This window comes from Caloenas nicobarica, chromosome 2 (assembly GCF_036013445.1).
Source record: "Caloenas nicobarica isolate bCalNic1 chromosome 2, bCalNic1.hap1, whole genome shotgun sequence".
Taxonomy (NCBI): Eukaryota; Metazoa; Chordata; class Aves; order Columbiformes; family Columbidae; genus Caloenas; species Caloenas nicobarica.
The window spans coordinates 31,553,809-31,563,894 of NC_088246.1; positions in this window are offsets into that span (position 1 = coordinate 31,553,809).

A 10,086-nucleotide genomic window follows, 5' to 3' on the forward strand; every position below is an offset into this window, starting at 1 on the left:
ATACAGACACAGTTGTACACAGGGGAAAGGTGATGTGTATTTTCAGCACTCTGTATTTGTAACAATATTTACTTCTTACTGTGCTGCACAGTTAATATTTCCTGATTATACTTGAAGTTTTAATCGTCCAGAAGAAAAAATACAGATTATTCAAATCTTTTTGTATCAAATGCTTTATGGTAAGAGTTTTACCCATTTACTGGGCAAATACACAGCATGCCTACACTACAAAAACCAAACTAGGGAAAAAAGAAACCTCACGCACACACAAAAACCCCAAAAAACCAAACCAAACCAAACCAAACAAACAAACAACTAAACCAAACCAAACAAACAAAAAAAACCCAAAAACCAAAACCAAAACCAAACCAAAAAACCCCACACCTTTACCTGAAATATTTATTGTCTCCTGACTGGCATTTCCAGGCCCTTTGCAGGACCAGCAGCAGGGGGCACATTTCACAATTCTGCCTCCATCAGGAGACGTTACAACAGTGATAAGTCAATAATTTACATCACCTCTTTTACACATTAATGAGTAAAATACTACTTACAGTGTATATTCCTTCTCCTTTTTAATTTTTTCTGCTCTGGAATGAGAAAAAGACAGATATGCATATATCTATGCACGAATAATAAATAACTACAAAATCTCTGGGTTTTAATAGCTGCTGGGATTATGTCAATTACTTTGCAGGTGTGTTTGCTTATGATTTATAGTGTGATGAGCTCTAGACTTGGAGCAGAACCCCCTAACTAGCTAGTATTCGGAACAGAAAGAGATTCACTACCCTGAAGAGCTCAGGCTCTATTTGTTTCACTAGTTTCACATGGGAGTACTCCTGTGTTTTTAGAGAGTCCTGTTTGCATTCATGGGGATTTGCCTGGCTAGAAGTATTTGCAGTATTAGAACTTTAATTAATAATAGCTGTAGGAAACAAAGAGCTAAAAATTGCACGTACTTTTTTGGTGTGTATTTGCATCATACTCCTCAAAGCCTAATGTCAAGTAAACTAGCAACAGATACTAGATAGGAGAAATCAAATCCTAAGTAACAATTGTTTGAAATGATAATTTTAGAGTAAACTGTTTTTTTAAGATGCAGACATTATGGCTTGTGAAAGAATGAGGAGGTGGGAAGCAAGCTAGATTTCCCTAAAAAATACATGCCAAGAAAACCTTAATTTGCAGAGACATCACCGAAAGGTATCCCTTTCAAATATTCTGATTCAGGAAACGATTTAAAGTTTTTTGGCATCAGTGACACTACTGATGTTTTTTTTTTTTTTAAAAAAAAAAAGCAAGTTCTTAACGATCTCAAAGAAAGATCCAAGTGGCATACCTTAAGGAGACTGACATCTTCCAAAACCACGTTTATTTGCATAAGGTCATTTTTTGCTTTTATTTCGCTGACACAGAATGTAGGTTTATTGATGAACTGTGAATATACTATATTATTTCTTGAAATTAACCCTTCCAAGATATTTGTATTTGTTATGCATCATTATGCATCACACTTGCATGTCGTTTGATGTAATACAAACAGGTCTCAGGGTGGGTTCAATAAGATGTTCCAGTAAGGGACCGTCTTTGAGGCGCTTTCACACCATGTAACTATACGTATTGGACTTTGGCACACTGGATCACTCTCAGGAGCCACCTTGCTCTCTTCATTGATGCCTATTTCACATATTTCATTTAAATTAGATGTCCAAAATAAAAGTGTGAAGCCCATTTATTTCTATCCCTTCTTTTCCAAACAGAAGGTGCCGTGCACCGTGGGCTTGGTGAAGCTCAGCTGTACAGCAAAGAAAAGGTATCATTTTTGGCATGCTTTTTAGCTGACTGAGACACAAATGCAAAATACAGCACTTGAGGACACTGTCTGGATTTGTGCAATACCCTCATGGGCATTTCGTCCATGAACTCTACAGATTTGTGCATTCGAGCTGTAGAATGCATCACTTCAGGATTTAGATTTTATTCAGTAATCCAAGTATATTTCAATGCAAGATGGTAAACTAAAAATATTTTCCATTTTACTGTTTCAAAGCGCCATGTGCAAGAGAACACAACAAAATGGAATTAACTCGTAACATATGCAACTCTTATTTGTGCAAGAGCAGTATATGCCCCTAAATCCAGACTGCAGCATCTGGAGGCATAGCATGTCTCTAATGGAAGAGAAAGGCACGAGACATGTCAGCTTCTTGGCTAAGTTATGCTGAAAGCCATGCCTTTTCCTTCGTGATATCCAATGCAACTCTGATTAAAATTAATAAAACAGACACTGTCCAGGTAAACTGCCTTGGAAGCATTTTGGACTTTTCATCTCATTAGCTGTAGACAGTCGGATTAAGCTGAGATAGATATTTACAATATAAATGCATATAACAAAAAAAATCTTATCTAAAGTTCTTTCATTTGAAACGATCAAGTCTGAATGAAAACTAATATCCCATGGTATGAATCATGCGTTCATAGTGCATCCAAACATATATATTCCCATTTGTAGAAACAAGTTTCACTGTCGCCAAGATATTTGTAGTGCCTCTTTATTATTACTACTTTTTAGCTCTAGTAGTATTATGGAATAATGTATTCTTCATATACTTTTACTACTGTGGAGACTCTGAAAACATTTTAGAGAAGCGATTCATCCTTTAAATGCTTTAAAACACAAACTGTCTTCAGACTTGACCTTGAGAAGTGCTGAGTCTTTTCTTTTCCCCATCGACCTCGCAGGATCAGCTTCATTGTAAGACTGTAATAACGATTAAAAAAAGTGCAGCTAAACATAAATGCTGTTCCTTGTGGTTAAAAAAAAAAAGCAAACGCCACTGAAAATTGCTTTTTGAAACAAACATATATGAAAAAGATCTGGTGGATAAAATGTTTTATTAAGGTATTTTCAAATTTTTATTGCACTAAAATCGTTAAATGATCTGCTATAGCTGCGATGTCTAATTTAAAATTTTCTTTCGTTCATTTTAATCATTTAATCTCCTCCTTTATATTCATAGTAAGCAAGGGAGAAAATATGCCTATCTATTTAGTTATTCTTATTTGTAGAAAATGCAAGTAGGAACTGAGAAACTGCATTACTACAAAGATTTGGTTACTAAACTTTGAAAATCCTATCATGAACAGCATACTGGTCGTATAAATACACACATGTTTACCGTAAAGAGGGTGTTCAACCATGCAAAAATAAGAGCATACCTCTAGGCTCAAACCCTTAATGTATGATTAAAACAAATTAGATTAGTGCCTGTTTTCTTTTAATAGTAGGGAGAGTTCCTAGATGCATTATACAAAAATAGAAAGCCTCGCATTAAAGCAAATTAAGGAGCAGAAAAAGCTCTTTGCACAGACTACCAGACAAAGTTCTGACTTTGCTTTCTAGCTGAGGAAAATGTTTGGGAATGTATCTAATCTAACACACCCTATAAAACTGTACAGTAGTCTCTGGTACAACAGTGAGCTGTACGGAAGAAAAGGTCACATCCCAGAGCAAAATTCTGAGATTTTAGCCTGCGATCCAAAACCGCCGTGTTTCACTTCTCAGTTGTAAAGCTGCGTACCCATTTTGGAAAGTAGGTAGGTAGCCTTCCCTTTTACACGTACAGTAATTTCATTGTGTATGATCCCCTGCAGCTGTGGTAATGAGGCTTTTTAAAAAATGTACCTTGAGATGAGGATGAGAATATTTTGCTCTATAAAATAAGTCATATACTTAATTTCTAATATGGCAGGCATGGCACGCATCCAGGGGCACATGCAGTAAGTTTACCCTGTACAATTTGTAGTCAATCAGTCTTTCTCAAATGAAGTCCCATAAATATGAACACACTTTGCTTGTTTGTTTTCTTTTTTTGTTTTCTTTTTTTCTTTTTTTTTTAAAGTTTCCTTTATTGGTATCATAATAGTATGACCCAAATATCAGGAAATAACCATATCATATTAAACACAGGAATATGCTTTCACAGTCATTTATTGTGCATAGCTAGTAAACATTTCCTGGCAAACAATTTAGGGAGTCCATAAATTCCATCCTAACGCTACTTCCGTAGCTAGATGCAACGCACCATACACGAGGGTATTAGCTCAGTCTCTCTCATCCGGAATGGGTGGATTGGAATTGAAAAATCCCCACCCCCCCATTATAGCACCATATGTCTCGAAAGTCTATCCTCTCTCAGGGCAAACGGCTCCTCTCAGATCTGCCTGATGGATCGCGACTAAAACGCTGCTGTCCCTCGCTATTTCATCTAACAGCATTTCTGAAGTAGCTACCAGGAGAGCACAGCGAGCCAACCATCCCTCTGGCATTAGTGGCAGCTCCCCACGCAGAGTATATCAGGGATATGGAATAGCAGAGGGAAAATCTCCCACACCATGCCAATTTGCATGGAAAATTTGATCTTCAAGCTAGGGGTAGAGAAAAGAAGAAAAACTCTCACTCCAGAAAGTTGATCAGGGCTCATGATTCCCCAGTTCCTCATAGAACCAGTTAACCAGTGTTAGTAGACTAGCTTTGCAGCATCTTCAGAGGTACTGAGTCTATAAGAATTCCAAACAATTTTCTCCAGATATCTTATTTAAGTGTTTATAGACTGAGCAATTATTAGGGGAACAATTACCTATAAAGAGTTTTTGTGGATTAGATTTCTGCTCAATCTTTTTCTGTTCTTCTCTGTGTGCATGAATTTATAAAGGAAAAAATCAAATCATTTAAATGACCCTCAAACCATTTGGCATTTGAAAGAATTTGTGTGAGATGATCATGTTAAGGTAAAGTTCGTGTCGCTAGTAGAAGAGACTGAGCTGACATATTTCCACCAGTTTATGTCCTTATTACAGGTATACATTAATATCGTTCCTGTTACAGCTGTTATTTCCAGATTATTTTGGATTGAAAACAGAGACTTTGCAAAATTCTGGACTCCTTCCAAGGTACCAAAGACCAGCTCAAAAGCTCAAATGGGTTCAGTCACCATTTCAGTGTTCTGGTTTACAATCTTTAATTTTACAGGATATAATATTAAAAACTCTCCCCTGAACCCCTTCAATTAGAATTTGCAGAAGGATTTTGTGATAACAAAGATGACTGAGGGCAGAAAGATTTTATTTCACTGGTTGTGGAAGGCTTTTTTTTTTTTTTTTTTTAACTCTTTGCCTTTAAAATTCCATTTCATTTATTTATATCTAATGGAAAGACTATTAAACAAATAGTCCTTTCCTTAGTTACTGGCTTCATTACATATGTTTGATAATCTGTGTCTATTTTCATAATCTTTTAAAATATATGCTTTCCTTTGGAAAATTATTATATGAAGAACAAAGGCTTTGGAATTATAAGTATGATGAATTATGGCACCTTTTGAAACTAGTTAGAATGAGCAGGATATCATGGCTCTAGAATTTTGGATTTTTTTCCTGTGTTCTGCTTTGCCCACTGCTCGATAGCAGACGTTGCACAAGCATCCCTCATTTTCTGGCAACTCATCTTTATGAGCTCCCTGTACTTCCTCCTGGTACCTCTAAGGCAGCGAGTTCAGCCACGAGTCCTTCAGCGGTACTCTGAAGAGAAGTAGTTTGTGGTCTGCAATTTGCTCAACTTATTGTCTGATGAAAAAGCCCCTAATTCCTTTCCTGGACCAGGACCTCCGCCAGCTTCCTTTCATTGTGCACATGGGCAAACAGAGCAAGAAGAAAGATAACACTCCGCTTGTTCAGCACAACCCCAGCAATCATTTTCTCTTTTATGTTTCCAGTGAATCTGATTGCTGGCAAAAGCTGCAAGAAAAAGACAAGTCTGATCAGAAAGAGCATAAGCAGAGAAAGTCCAGTTTCCCAGATACGTAGCCTCAAGGACTATTCTGTACTGGTGATAGGGTGTGTTAGTCACTGGGACCGGTCAACCTTGGACTCTCCCAAATCAAACAAGTGTTCCTGCTCATGTGAATGTCCCCTAATGACCATTTTGCTGTGGGTACTTGTCTGATTGGCACAATACGCTATTTTCTCATATTTAGCATTATGCTTGTGCGTGGTTACATGTATTTTTTTCCTGATTCTCCTCATGGTACAGAATACCAGTAACAAATTCAATTCATGTGTTTTATATACACTAAATAGTAGGAGATACATCTGTGTAGAAAATGTAGCTAGTTCCTGTGCTTGCAGAATCTCTCTGGATTTATTGTATTGAAGCCAAATCTTTTGTTAATCCATTTAATACTGATTGTATTCTCCAAATGCGTTTGGTGTTTCCTTTCCGAACTGTCATACACATAAGGCAGTATTACCCGTTCATAAGGTACTGACATAAAATCGCTAAAAACAAGTAATACATTGTGTTCTTGCTGATAAAATACTTATAATCTCACTTACTAATTTTAGATGGTGATCAGTGATATTTTAACAGGATCCCTATGGAGATCTTTGCCCTTTTGCGTCAGGTGCTGTGAAATGAACAGGAGAGCTTTTAATTTAAATAGGAAAGATAAAAAGAAAAAGAAATAAAACCAGATCACTGTAAGGCAACTACACCTAAAATTGGAAAAGTATACAGCAGATACTAATTTCAGGTTTGTCGTTAAGAATAGTTTGCTTGCAACACAAATAGAAATGCAGTATTCTGCTTTAAAATATTTCCAGGGAATCATGTAGAATGAATTAGGAGATGTGTTCCCCCTAAAAATTCTTATTTAATACCATTTTTTAATAGGTTTCACCCTCTTAAAGAATGGAATTAAATCAGGGTGAGGTAATTGGGAGTTATGGTCCAGTTAGTGAACTTTACCATGATGCTAGTGGCAAGTTAAATCATTATAATACGGAACTGCATTTTGTGTAGAAAACTGCTGGAAGTCTAACAGCTTGAGTGGTACTGACTTCAAAGAGGCTGGAATTTCAGGCCCTATTTCCAGAGTTTTATATTTTATTATAATTGTAGCTGCATTTTCAGACTGTTATGTATTTCTGCCTAAAGCACTGAGGCGAGCCATCGGCATATGATACTGTAAATAAACAGATGCTACAAGAGAACTCTGTGAATCCAGGGTCACACTTTACTCCTACCAAAAAAAACCTAAATGGCTTCTGTATTTTAAATCTTTCACATCTCTCAGTAACCATGTCAATATTTTTAAAACCACACTCTATGATGAAGCGATAATTCAAATTGTAGTTGTATCAGACTGACATTTATATCTCACTTTTTATGCCTCCTTTGAAAGATTCTTATTGCTGTCACAGTTAAATAATAACTTCAAAAGTCTGTATTTCTTGCACACAGGTCACAAAATATCTTAACATGGAAAAAGTGCTTAAGGGGTATGGAATAATATTAACATGAGCTGGAAACCTCAGAGTGTCCATAATAAAACATCAGCTACATTAAACAAATCAAAAATGACTCCCTAACTTCATCCAACACTGAGAAATTCTCTACTAGGCTTCATTGTGACAGATGAACCAGAGAATTAAAAATTAATTGCTTACATGCACATAGTTACAACTTGATTATATTTGTTATAGGCAAATGAATTTAAATCCAATATTTCTATTTGGTGGTATAACACAGTCAGATTTTACAAAGTTGACAGTGAGTGTGAACCAGTTATTTGGAGAAACTATTGAAGGAAAAATTGATTGACAACTTCAATCTGCTAAAATGTACTTTAAATGACACCCCAAAAAAGTCACAATCAAGGAAAAATCTCTACGCTTTTCTTGAAAATAATAAAATTACTTTGTACATGAAGGCGGCTACTAAAAGGAAAAAAAAAAAGGAGCAGGGGAAAATGTAGCAATTCGTGTAAATTGAAAGCTGGGAATTATAGAGCATTGATAAAGAAAGTCAAGGGTCACAAAGAGAAAACAGAGATAAGAACCACATGAAGACATTTTGAAATTGTATTATGAATGAAAATCCTGACAATTGCCTTGCTCCATTATTAAACAGAAATTACTAGGATTTTTTGGAATTTTTTTTTTTTTTAAAGGCATTCTAAAACACTTTTATTCTGTATTTTGGGAAAAAGTCAACTGATGTATTCATAGGAAATGATTATGTTGAAGCTCTATTTCAGTAGTAGCACAGGAGAACGTTAAATAGCAGCTAATAAAATCAGACATTTTTAAAATCAGTAGACCTGAATAATTTGCATGGAGGTATTTTAATACATTTGGCAGAGAATCTGTCTGCAAGGTTAGAGAGGATTTTTTTACATCTTGGAGAACTACGGAGGTTCAAGAGAACTATGCGAAACTTTTGTCAATAGTTAAAAAGAAGAAATGCGATGACCTAAATGTCTATAGGCATTTCAACCTCATGTTGATCTCAAGCAAAATAAGGAATGGCTTCTAGGAATATTATTTCATTTTAATCAAAGCAGTGAGAACAGAAGTTTATGGAAAGTTATCTTGCCAAAGCTCACTAGATATTGTTTCATAAGAGTATAGAGTTGGTAGGATAAAGGTAATTTTAGTAGTATTAAATGTGCAGAGAAATATTGGAAAGTCTTTTAGTTGTTAATCATAATATTTTTATGAAGAAAAATTCATTAAAATCGATATTGTACCTATTAAATAGAGTTGAATCTTAGTCTCAAGCATGTAGTAAGTGGGGAGAAATAACTGTGGTGTTTATTTTACTGGTGACCCACAAATGCATGGCCCTGCGGTATTTTTTTTCCACCTGTCACTCTTTTTTTAATGATAAGAAAACATATTTAGAAAGCTTGCATCTGAAATTATTGGAAGATTAGTGAAAAATCTCTAGTCAAGTCACTGTGGAGCCCAGATTGCCCAGGAAACTGGCCACAATTAAACTGTAAATTTTGGTCCAGACAAACATTAAGACCCTGCTTAATAACAAAGACTGTATGTCACTGCTACCAGGTAGGGACCCTTCCTGCAGACTGAAGTTAGTCTGAAAAATCCTGTAGAGCAGATAATCAGCTGGGAAGAGCTTAAAGTACAAGAGGGTAGACACGGATCTGATACAGCCCGTGGGCACATCACCAGAGTAATATACAATATGGTTGTGTTACTTCTGTCCTTGGCACAGGTGCAACTAGTTCTGGAAATACGGTGTCCAGAATTCAAGAGAGATGATTGTTGAAAAATTGGAAAACGTTCAGAGGAAAGCAATGAGAATGATGAAAAGACTGGAAAACATTCCTTGTAACGAAAGTCTCAAGAAGCTCAATCTATTTAGGTTATCAGAGAGACTTTTAAAAGGCTACTTGATCACAGCTTGTAAATAACTATGTGAGAAAGAGAAATTTGATAACACTAGAGTTTTCAATCCAGTGACAAAGGTATAAGAGAAGCCAGTGGTAAGAAGATGTAGTTGGAGGAACACGCTGGAAGGTTTAAATCAAAATCTAATGCTTTTCTCCATTAAAATCGCACACACACACACAAAAGAGTAATTCAGAAAAGTTCTGGTGCCCCTTACACAGAAGGGCAGACAGAATAGATGACCGTAATAGCCGTTTAGTTTCATAGGCCATGAATCTATGGCTTCAATTGCAGGTTTCTCTGCTCCGTATTTTCTTATGCCACCACTGGGCAGATCCAACTAGTGCAAAGTTAATCGGAACCAGGTGGAGCCTGTTTTTTGCAGCACAAGGGAGCTTTCCCCTGAAGCTACATTGGATAAGACTTGGACTTGACCAGACCGAAGGAATTAATACAATATGAAAAATGCATGTCTATCTTATTGACGCCTATCATTCCTAATTATTGCAAAATGTATTGATATTTGAGTGCGTACAAAACACTGTCTTGAGGGGTGAATTATGGTAAATTTTATGGCAGACACACACCTTATTGGCTCCAGAGAAATAAAAGGAAATAGAAAATTATGCATAAACACACATTGCACTGTTTAAACGAGGCAGAGTACAGGAGAGAGACCTAATTCGTTTTGCCCGACTTTTGTGCTCTCGAGAATAGCGTAGGTTTGAAAACTTTCCTTCAACCGCAGAAGTTTCTGAATTAACTTTCTTGTTAGGAGAGACTGCAGGAGGAGGTGGAGCAACAAAGAAAAATGCTAACGGAAAAAACACA